The following is an 11,897-nucleotide window of genomic DNA, read 5'->3' on the forward strand; positions in this document are numbered from 1 at the left end:
GTTGAAAGCCCAGTGGAGGCAGTCATCATTGCTCACGTAACTGCTCTGATTTCTGCTTTTACTTTTTACTCTTTCAAATAAGCATTCACTCCATCTGTCCTTCCACCTTCTCTCCCTCCACATCCTCTCGGTCTGTCTATCACGCTGCTCAGAGTGGGTTCTCCTAGGCTGTAGTAATTAGTGTAGACACCCGCTGCCCTCCTCGAGACCTGCAGTCATCCCAGATCAGCTTCAGCGGCAGTGCGCAATAGATCCACCTGTGATGGAAACAACAGCAGGAGGTGCTCAGTTCCTCAGCAGGAACTTACAAGGGCCACTGCTTATTTCCATGGTAACATTAGGGGGTGAGTGCGAGCGTTCCAATCTTACCGCAAGGCCTGTTTCACACTGCGCATAAGCAAGTGTGTAAGTGAAGCAGCAGCAGCATGCTTTCTCCAACTGACAGTATTGCTGCTGCTGCACTTTCTGGGTTATTGCATTGAGTATTTCGGCAACACTTTACAATAAGGTCTCAGTTATTAACATGACTAACAATGAGCAATACATTTGTTACAGTATTTATTCATATTTGTTAACATTAATTAATAAAAATACAGCTGATCATTGTTCATGTGAGTTCACATGTGCATTAACTAATGTTAACAAATACAATTTTTGTAGACTTATTGTTCATTCTTAGTTCATGTTAACAAATTAAACCTTATTGTAGTGTTTCCAGTAGGCCTATTATAATAAATTAAATTAAATGTTATCAGGAGTGATCCATTGCGAATTATTACAATCTTGATCATCTTGAAATCAAACCAAAAACTATAGCTATAAACTGCTTAAACTGTCTAGATCAGTGGTTCTCAACCTGGGCACACTTCCATAAGATGACTTAAAATGATTTAAAATGAGACAAAAAATAAAGTTTAATCTAAACCAAACCAGCTCAAATTCAAGATGTAAACATATTTCTTATTTTAACTTTTTCCCTCAACAATTGTCAACAATTGTCATCAAGCAGGGACCTGGGGGAAAAAAGTCATAGAAATGAATCAAATGTTTTCTGGATATGTCAAGTTTTAACATATTTTATCAGGTAATTGTGAGTAAAAAATAATTTTTAAAACTCCCATTATCACGAATGGTTGGAAAAGTCATGTAAATTCATTGCTCATAAATAGTATAAATGCTTAACAACACTCAATTCTTGAAACTTCTTTAATATAGATTCTGTGAATAAAAAAAGGGTTGAAGGCACCTTTGACATTACAACAGAATTATTAAAAATATCCTTCAAATATTGCCTTGGAGTCAAAAAGGTTGAGAACCACTGGATTCAGACAGCGTTACTGAATAGAAAACTTCAGTTTGGAACTTGGATCAAGCCCAAACAGATGTGTGTGTTTTTTTTTTTTCAAACAATGTATGAGTAGCGCAGTCGTTTATATTAATTTCAATAGACACATTGCAAAACATTGTTTGGACTAATATCATTTCACCATATTTTCAGCATGCTGTGTGTGGCAAAATAAGCTTGGTGCTGAAAATCTATTTGTTACGCATACGTTTAAGGCACGTTATACGTGTTTATGTATATACTTAAAAAAAGTAGTAGTATGTGCATGTCTGTCTGTGTGTGTGTGTCTGTGTGTGTGTTTGTGTATGTGTGTGTCTGTGTGTGTGTGTGTGTGTCTGTGCGTGTATGTATGCGTGCGTGTTTGTGTGTGTGTGTCTGTGCATGTGGATTTGTATGTGTGTGTATGGGTGTGTGTCTGTGCGTGTGGATGTCAGTGTGTGTGCATGCTTGCGTTTGTTTGTATTCCTGCATGTGTGTGTGTGACAGTATCATCCTAAACCAGCAACCCTTCGCTCAACACCACCATCTACAGGCCGATGAGTGTACAGTCACTAAATGTGCACATAAATGAATTTATTTTATACCCCCCCATGGATGAAATTCTACGAAACTTAGCATACCCCCAGAGGATGTCAAGTTAATCATACACATGAAATATGGTGTAGTTCTGAACATCTCAACTGAAGATAGGGGCGAAGGACCCTCCCATTCAATTTCTACAAACCTCTACCAAACGGTTGAGGTGCCTGTTGATGGTAAAAGTCAGTTATCTGACTTTGGCATGGGTTTGTTGTGTTTTACTGAAATAAAAAACATTTTTTCCCCAAAAAAGTGGTTTTATCTTGTAGCCCTGGTCTCAGAGTTGTAAAAAAACAATGTTAACAAAATTAAACTCATTCCCACTGTACCTAGTAGAACACTTAAGTAAATGTCCCATTGAAATTAATGGGATTTTATGGATTTAGGTGAAGAAAGTGTACACATAATACATTTTGGTCTGTACCATGAAGAGAAAACTGATTCAACTATATAAACTATATATTTTCTGAAAGCGTAGACTCTCAGGATGTGATCTAACATGCAGGGTTTTTCCTGGGTCAAAATTGGTCTTCGGTGGTGGCTCACCGACATGGTCATCCACACACAGCAAAGAGTACCCTAGTACCCACATGATCCGCAAGCCCAATATTGACAATACATGTTAAATTTAAAATAAATACAAAGAAACAGTTTGTGATTTTTTTTCTTATCCTATTTATTCATGAAAAAACTATCACTGTCAGGCTAGATAGTAAAAGAAAGCGATTACAACTTATTTTATATCTATACCTTGATGTTTGTTTCTTTTGTTCCTCGTTGTTAATATTTGGTTGTTCATTCTTTTTATTTTATTTTTTTGGGGGGCCATCATTTTCTTCCAGACTGTGGCTGATAATTATTCAATTTTAAACCTCTTCCAAATTATATATAGACTATGCAATTATCAGACACAGATATTACCTGTCACTCTCACTGTCATCCTTTCTTGCCCTCTTTGCAAAAAAAGCTGTGATTTTTCCACGACTGGCTTTCATTGTTTTGAAAGATGGTGGGCGATATGGCAAAAATATCATATAAAGATTTTTTTCAGGAAAATCACGATTCACGATTTTAGCACGATTCTTTTTATGTTGGTTTTACTATTTTGTGACTTAGCATTACAGCCAAACTAATGTCCATATTTTAAAAACAAAGCCTTAGGTAACAAAATATAAAAATAAAAAAAGGCAGACCGGGGCAAAGATAAAAATATTTGTCATTATTTTCTTTGTTATTAAATATTAAGATCAAAGATACACATTACACATACACAACTTAATATACAAATTAAATAAACAGTGCTTTGTTTTCAGCTATAGGTGTATTTAACAGTAGCATTGAAGAAAGTAATTAAATGAACAAATATGAAAATAAAACAAAACATAGACTTCACTGTATAAATTAAACATTGATACTTATTAAAGCTACTATTAAAGTTATCAGTCAAGAGCATTGAGTGATTTTCTCTTTGCATTTTGTTGTCTTATTAACATTAAAGGGATAGTTCTCCTAAAAATTCAAATTATCATAATTTACTCTCTCAAGTTGTTTTAAACTCGAATAAGTTTCTTTCTTCTGTTGAAAATAAAAGTTATTTGGAAGATTGTGGGTGACCAAACAGTTGATGTACCCCAGTGACTTCCATAGTATATTCTCCTGTAGGATGGTATCGAAGTCAATGGGGACTAGCTACTTTTTGGATAGCCACATTTTTCAAAATATTAATATTAGAAAAATATTAGAAAATATTAGAAGGAAATTAATAGAGGATTGGAACAACATTAGAGTGCGTAAATGATGAGATAATTTTAATTTTTGGGTGAACTATCCCTTTAAGGACAAGCGGCAGCGTGTTTACTATAACTACTGTCTCTTTAAGAGTTGCGCGCGACGCGTCTAATATACACGCATTTGACAAGCAGATTTTCTCTCAATTTTCTCAAGTTTGCTTTCACTTTAGACATAACCGACTTTATGTAAACCTTGTGTGTAGTATAAGCACAATAAGACTCGAAAGATAACTTAGTCCAGTATCCAGGCGCTGGTAGACAGGCTTTAGTGCATGTGAGCTTCACATACGCGCTGAGAAACGCACACGTTAGAACAGCGCATCAGCACGCGAATTAAATGTTTAACCGACAAGGCATTAAAGCACATGCAAATTATGAACTGCAGTGTCCCGTTCCGTTGTTAACATTTTATGTGAATATACGTCGCGTTGTTCAGTATGTTGGGACAGAGGCGCCAGAACAGATATAATGCTCGATTCTACGATATTTTTTCAAAAGCAGTGTAGACATTTTAATCGTCCACGATCAAAAATCGTCATATCGCACACCCCTAAACCACTTCAAACTGGATAGATTTATTTATTTATTTTTGCGTTTATTTAAAGTTATGTCAGCTGCATGTGCGGAATGCCTGTCACATAAGTTGTAAGAGAAGATAAGGCAACTTTTTTTTGACTGCAATTCACACACAGCGCTAATTCAGCAAAAATATTCTCCGAGTGCACCACGTGAAACATGGATTCGGTCTTCCGACCTTTAGGATCAGTTGATTTTGATGCGAGGGAGAGAGCAAAGACAGAACTGAAGACGGAGAGTGCGCGCGCGGGTGGGGCGCTGTGATCGTTCTCTCCGTCACTCCGCTTCACTCACAAAACCCAATTACAGATCAAATAAGGCTTTGGCGGGACAAAAAATCGTTTTGGCGGCCGCCAAAAAAATTTCAATGTAGGAAAAACCCTGACATGGCATGAAACATGTCCCACCCACGTCATTAGTATACTGCCCAAGCATAACACATTGGGTATTGGTAAATCGGGTATATGGCTGATACCTAAAAAAAGTAGTAGTATGTGCATGTCTGTCTGTGTGTGTGTGTGTGTGTGTGTATGTGTGTGTGTTTGTGTATGTGTGTGTCTGTGTGTGTGTGTGTCTGTGCGTGTATGTATGCGTGCGTACATGTGTGTGCGCGTGTGTGTTTGTGTGTGTGTGTGTCTGTGCATGTGGATTTGTATGTGTGTGTATGGGTGTGTGTCTGTGCGTGTGGATGTCAGTGTGTGTGCATGCTTGCGTTTATTTGTATTCCTGCATGTGTGTGTGTGACAGTAAGTATCATCCTAAACCAGCAACCCTTCGCTCAACACCACCATCTACAGGCCGATGAGTGTACAGTCACTAAATGTGCACATAAATGAATTTATTTTATACCCCCCCATGGATGAAATTCTACGAAACTTAGCATACCCCCAGAGGATGTCAAGTTAATCATACACATGAAATATGGTGCAGTTCTAAACATCTCAACTGAAGATAGGGGCGATTAAAGCAGAATAATATTGCATTTTCATTTTTTATGGGAGGGGCGCAAATCACAAATGAGTGATTATGGGCTAGGTTGATGTGGGCCCTTAAGACCAACATACCATAAAAATGTCTTCATCCTCGGTGCCACGGTTCAGGTAGTTATTTAGGAAAAACTGCATTTTTTGGGTTTGGGGGGGGCCAGCGCGGGGGGGGAGTGGCCCCCGGGGACCAAACGAAATTTTTCCGTAAAAGTCTAGTGGGGCTACATGCCCACCAAATTTCATGTTCCCCGGTGTTTCGGTGTCCCTGGTATCGTTGACGGAAAATTCAGTAGATTGACGAAAAAAAAAAAAAAAAAAAACTTTGACAATCCCTATATGACCGCTTTCGCTAGCTACGCTAGCGGCGGTCATAATAAAGGTTCCAAAAGGGTTTGTTTGTAGCGATGCCACAGAAACTTGAGACATTTTGGCCCCCCAAAGAACCTTTATTAAAAATTAACCAACAGTTATTAAAAGAACCATTTTTGTCTTGGTGTGAAGAACATTTTAATAATCTTTATTACATGGCTTGGTTGAATTCTAATGTAGAATGCGGTCTGTTATTTCTTGATAACAGACCGTTGCTAAGTATAACACACTGTTGCCATGAAAAACAGAGTGTTGCTATGGACGCAGGATTCTAACCGTAGAGACGGAATGGACTATTTTCTTTAGCGGAAGCAGTGCAATCGTTTTTAAATCAATAAACTCCTTTTTAAATCAATATTTTGTGTCAAATTATTGATTTATTTGGTAGGTAGCCATGTAATAAGCGGGATAATGTAGACCTCCGCTTCGCGTCGGGGTCCTGATCAGCCTGTCGGGGTTGTATTCGCTATAACAACCGCCTCGCTCTACATTATCCCTTACATAGAACCTTTTTTCCACTATAAAGAATATTTTGTGCAATGTTAAAGGCTCTTCACGGAACCGTAAGTAAGGGAAACTTAGCCTACTCTGCTTTGCGTCAGGGTCCTGGTCACCCTGTTGGGGTTTATTCTGAGATATGATCCCGCTTATTACATGGTTACTTGCCACATAAGTAAATAATTAGACACAAAATAATGATCTGAGTCAAAATATTTTATTAGCTCTTTAAACGCAAAGCTTCCACGGAGAGAGTAGTTACTAGCACGGCAAATCAAAACTAGACGGACATTTAAGGGATATGGTACCTTCATACCACTTATTACACAGCAGCATTTCACCCCATAATTATGGGGATAAGAGATATTGATCTGAGATTAAACTGTTTTAAAATCTTACCTGTTTGTAATTTATAATCCAACAGTGTACAAAACAGTCACAAAATGGCAGCAGCTGCGTTTGTATGAAACGAGAGAGCGAGTCCATGATACTGGATGACATAATTAATTAATTTTTAATATTTTATTAGCTCACCAAATGCAAAACTTCCACGAAGAAAGAACGTTTCTAGGAAGCGTATAGCGCAGCTGACTTCAGTAACCCGGATGTTATGTTTTCAGCGGCTATTATCGGGGAATAACATACCGCTGGATGGTGCGATTGGCAAATCAGAATCAAGTATTCCACAGAGCCGTGTAATAAATGCCAATAAAGAACCTTTATTTTTAAGACCGTAGTGTAGTGCATTAAGTATCTTCTATTCATCGGGATTCCTCTCTTTATAATTCCTCTGTTACGTGGGCAGTGAGGAATCAGTTAATATTAGTATGAGCCTGTCAATTTTGCATGCAGTGAGAAACAGGCCTTACTGTGAGATCTGCTGTGTAAGAACATTGCACAGGCCATGCGCATTCATTTTAGCATCTTATGTTGTCCGGTTCCTCAGTGCCAAACAGCTGCTGTTTTTCCAATCCCCCTACCCCTCCTTCCACGGCTTCCTGCCTTTCCCACTCTCTCTAAGAATGTCTGCCACCATCTGTCTGTTTTTCCACACCGTTCCTCTGTCCCCTTCATCAGCCTCACCAGGTGCACTGCTCTTATAATCCTACGGCTGGAAACAGATTTGGACCCCGCTGAACCTGCAGAGGTGTGATCTGTGACTCAATCACTCATGCGCTCATTCACAGATGACTGCATCCTCCTGACAGCGCTTCTGTTTAGCATTCTTTTAATTTAACTTTATGTTTTAATGCAGAGTTTAATCATTCTTTAAGATCCCGTCTATTATTACAAAGGAGGGAATCTCAAAATGTGCGTGTGTTTAGTGTAATGAAAGATGTTGTGGATCATTAGTTGGGTCAGATATCAGGGGCTGTAGTTTCATACTGGCAGCTGTGTGCTGACACCTGTCGAACCACATCTCTGCAGGACAGAGAGAGAAACAATGAGAGACAGACAGGATACATCAGAAGTGGCCATTAAATTGGAGAGAGAAATTAGCTTTAGAAGAAAGCCAGTCTTGCATGACAGCCCCTGGAATCTGTGTTAATCTCTAAACATGTTTGGCAGACACCTGACTGTTATGTCACTGTGAATGCTGTGCTCACCCGGTGCATGTACTGTATGTGGGCTATGCATGTGTTTAGAGTTACCAGGGTGTCTTAGGTAAATAGGGTGCATTGGCCTTTACGGCCCAGCAAGTCAATCTGCCATTATTTTTAATATAATTATTCTTATTGTGCTGCTGATATAACAGTCCAACAACAGCACTGAGACATTTATGAGTCATTCGATTCATTCACTCAACACATTCGTTCAAACGCATTGATTCATTCGGGAGCTAAACAAGTGAGTTGCTGAGTTCGGAACCACATACTAGAATATAACTCTTACTAATTCTGCCATATAACAATACGATAAATTCAGTGGCTGCCTTTCTGAGCTATTTATTTTATTATTTACTCAACTGATTTGTTCAAAAACACTGATTCATTCAGGAGCGAAACAAGTGTCTTCCTTTATGAGTGATCGTTTAATCCGGTTTTCTTCAACCGATTAGTTCAAAATCACTTTGAATCACTGTGCAAATGCACAACGTTTGATTTGTGATTTTGTTAGGAACTATTTTCCGTTGTCAATGTCTCTAAAATGTAAGTTACACAATATTAACTTCTTGTCTATTGAACTTTTGTTTAAAAGTACACATACAAACCCTTAAAACTTACAGTCTTACTTTATGCTTCCTTGTTCGTTTCCCACTGGTAAACCGGAAAGTAATTTACACCCTAGTATTACAATATCTGCTCCCTTCATCTCCCTCCTCACCATATGACATTTCCTCACATTGATTCATCTTCTGTCTCTAATATTCGTCTGTACTCATCTGTTGTCCATTCTCTCTTTTCTCTCTTCAATTCTGCACATTCCCTGAGTGTCACGCACAGGCGTTTTCTCGCTCTCTCAGACCATCTCTTGACCTCAAAGGACCTGCTTTACCCCGCGCAGCCTCTCCATTCATGTGGCCGCAGACAGGATATCGACTGCTCCAGTCGCCTGTCTGAATCTGGATTTGGCACCAAAAGCAGCGAGACACACTGCCTACACAAAACCAGAGAGAGAGAGAGTAATAAACCAGGCTTTCATTATTTGCTGAAAACAAATTGCTTATATGATGTCTCAATGGTAAAAGAAGAAGCAATGATCAATATATATGTAGCTCACTTGTTTTTTGAAGCTTCAGGGAATAGTTTGGTTCAAAGGAATTAAATGTTATTGAATCACACATGGAACAAACAAATCCATCCATCCACACCTCTCCTCTCGTACTCTTTTTTCTTTTCTTCTTTTATCCCTTTCTGTTTTACCACAACATGCTATTTTGACTGCCTGTTATAATAATAATAATAAAAATAAAGTGATCCTTGGAGAGATTGCATATAATTGGATATGTCTTTCTTGGCTTGTATTGTGCTTAAGCATTCTTTGCTGGGAAATATTAAAAAGGACTGTGAGACTTTACATCTATCCATCTACAGTGAGGAAAATAAGTATTTGAACACCCTGCTATTTTGCAAGTTCTCCCACTTAGAAATCATGGAGGGGTCTGAAATTGTCATCGTAGGTGCATGTCCACTGTGAGAGACATAAAAAAAAATCCAGAAATCACAATGTATGATTTTTTTAACTATTTATTTGTATGATACAGCTGCAAATAAGTATTTGAACACCAGAGAAAATCAATGTTAATATTTGGTACAGTAGCCTTTGTTTGCAATTACAGAGGTCAAACGTTTCCTGTAGTTTTTCACCAGGTTTGCACACACTGCAGGAGGGACTTTGGCCCACTCCTCCACACAGATCTTCTCTAGATCAGTCAGGTTTCTGGGCTGTCTCTGAGAAACACGGAGTTTGAGCTCCCTCCAAAGATTCTCTATTGGGTTTAGGTCTGGAGACTGGCTAGGCCACGCCAGAACCTTGATATGCTTCTTACAGAGCCACTCCTTGGTTATCCTGGCTGTGCGCTTCGGGTCATTGTCATGTTGGAAGACCCAGCCTCGACCCATCTTCAATGCTCTAACTGAGGGAAGGAGGTTGTTCCCCAAAATCTCGCAATACATGGCCCCGGTCATCCTCTCCTTAATACAGTGCAGTCGCCCTGTCCCATGTGCAGAAAAACACCCCCAAAGCATGATGCTACCACCCCCATGCTTCACAGTAGGGATGGTGTTCTTGGGATGGTACTCATCATTCTTCTTCCTCCAAACACGTTTAGTGGAATTATGACCAAAAAGTTCTATTTTGGTCTCATCTGACCACATGACTTTCTCCCATGACTCCTCTGGATCATCCAAATGGTCATTGGCAAACTTAAGACGGGCCTTGACATGTGCTGGTTTAAGCAGGGGGAACCTTCCGTGCCATGCATGATTTCAAACCATGACGTCTTAGTGTATTACCAACAGTAACCTTGGAAACGGTGGTCCCAGCTCTTTTCAGGTCATTGACCAGCTCCTCCCGTGTAGTTCTGGGCTGATTTCTCACCTTTTCTAGGATCATTGAGACCCCACGAGGTGAGATCTTGCATGGAGCCCCAGTCCGAGGGAGATTGACAGTCATGTTTAGCTTCTTCCATTTTCTAATGATTGCTCCAACAGTGGACCTTTTTTCACCAAGCTGCTTGGCAATTTTCCCATAGCCCTTTCCAGCCTTGTGAAGGTGTACAATTTTGTCTCTAGTGTCTTTGGACAGCTTATTGGTCTTGGCCATGTTAGTAGTTGGATTCTTACTGATTGTATGGGGTGGACAGGTGTCTTTATGCAGCTAACGACCTCAAACAGGTGCATCTAATTTAGGATAATAAATGGAGTGGAGGTGGACATTTTAAAGGCAGACAAACAGGTCTTTGAGGGTCAGAATTCTAGCTGATAGACAGGTGTTCAAATACTTATTTGCAGCTGTATCATACAAATAAATAGTTAAAAAATCATATATTGTGATTTATGGATTTTTTTTTTAGATTATGTCTCTCACAGTGGACATGCACCTACGATGACAATTTCAGACCCCTCCATGATTTCCAAGTGGGAGAACTTGCAAAATAGCAGGGTGTTCAAATACTTATTTTCCTCACTGTATATATCCATTTATCCATCTATCCATCCATCCATCTATATGGTTGCCTGTCTTTCCTACTCTTTCTAAGACCATCTGTCCATTTATTCCCCACTGCCACATTCCTCCTGTCACGTTCAACATCCTCACCAGGTGCACAGCTTTTAAAATCCTACAGCTGGAAACAGATTTGGACCTCATTAAACTTGGCAGACATGATATGTTTAGAAAAATCTGTCTCTTCATAAGATTTATTTTTGCATTTCAATTTAGTCTTTTATGCGTGGATGCTTCACCCCAGGTGCTCTCAAATGACCTTCCTACCAACAGGCCCATGACATGACCGCTCCACATGTATCCTTTGATGTGCCATTTCACAATAGCAGTTTCCCTGACAACAAAATTGCAGATTATGAGGATAAATGTAAAGTGGAGTCCTTAATAAAGCTTTTACTATCTGCTAGAGAAATGCATCATGGCCTTGCTCCCTACTCACACACTGATGTCAACCCTGATAGAGGATGTCGAATGCAAATACAAAAATCTGTAGTTCAGACCGACAGTAAATAGGATGCGACAGACGGAGACAAAGCAAAGGAAATTGGAGACAGAAACACTGAACTGCCTTAATGAGGCACTTTTAATGCTTGTGACGACCCAGTCGCAAATAACTTGATAAAAACAAAACTCTTCATGGAGAGAGTCATTTGGCTAAGTCCACAGAGATATGCAAGGAACTGAATGATTAGCATGGGCCCTCACCCACACGTATGCTAATGATGCTAACAGAATGGCAATTAATTAGCTCTATCAGCTGAAATTAACTCCACACTGCCCATCCAGAAAACGAAAGGGTCTTTATCACACTCTCCAGAAAAAAAGTCTTATCTCACGCCTGAAGCTGTGCACTTTGCTTATAAATATTGGTTTCGCTCCATCTCAGTGTTTTTAATTCAGTGGTGTACGTGAGAAAAACAGTGTGGAGACCTGAGATGCATCAGAATAGATTCTCCTGTGTTCAGGAGTGTTCTCCTTTACTGCCTGCTCCATTCATCATGATCACTTCTCTCTCTCTTCTCTTTTTGCTAACCTTTATGTTTTCCACGGCTTATGCACCTGCAGTGTGAGCCATCTGCTTCTTTT

Source organism: Abramis brama, assembly GCF_963993115.1.
Source record: "Abramis brama genome assembly, chromosome: 22".
NCBI classification, from domain to species: Eukaryota; Metazoa; Chordata; class Actinopteri; order Cypriniformes; family Leuciscidae; genus Abramis; species Abramis brama.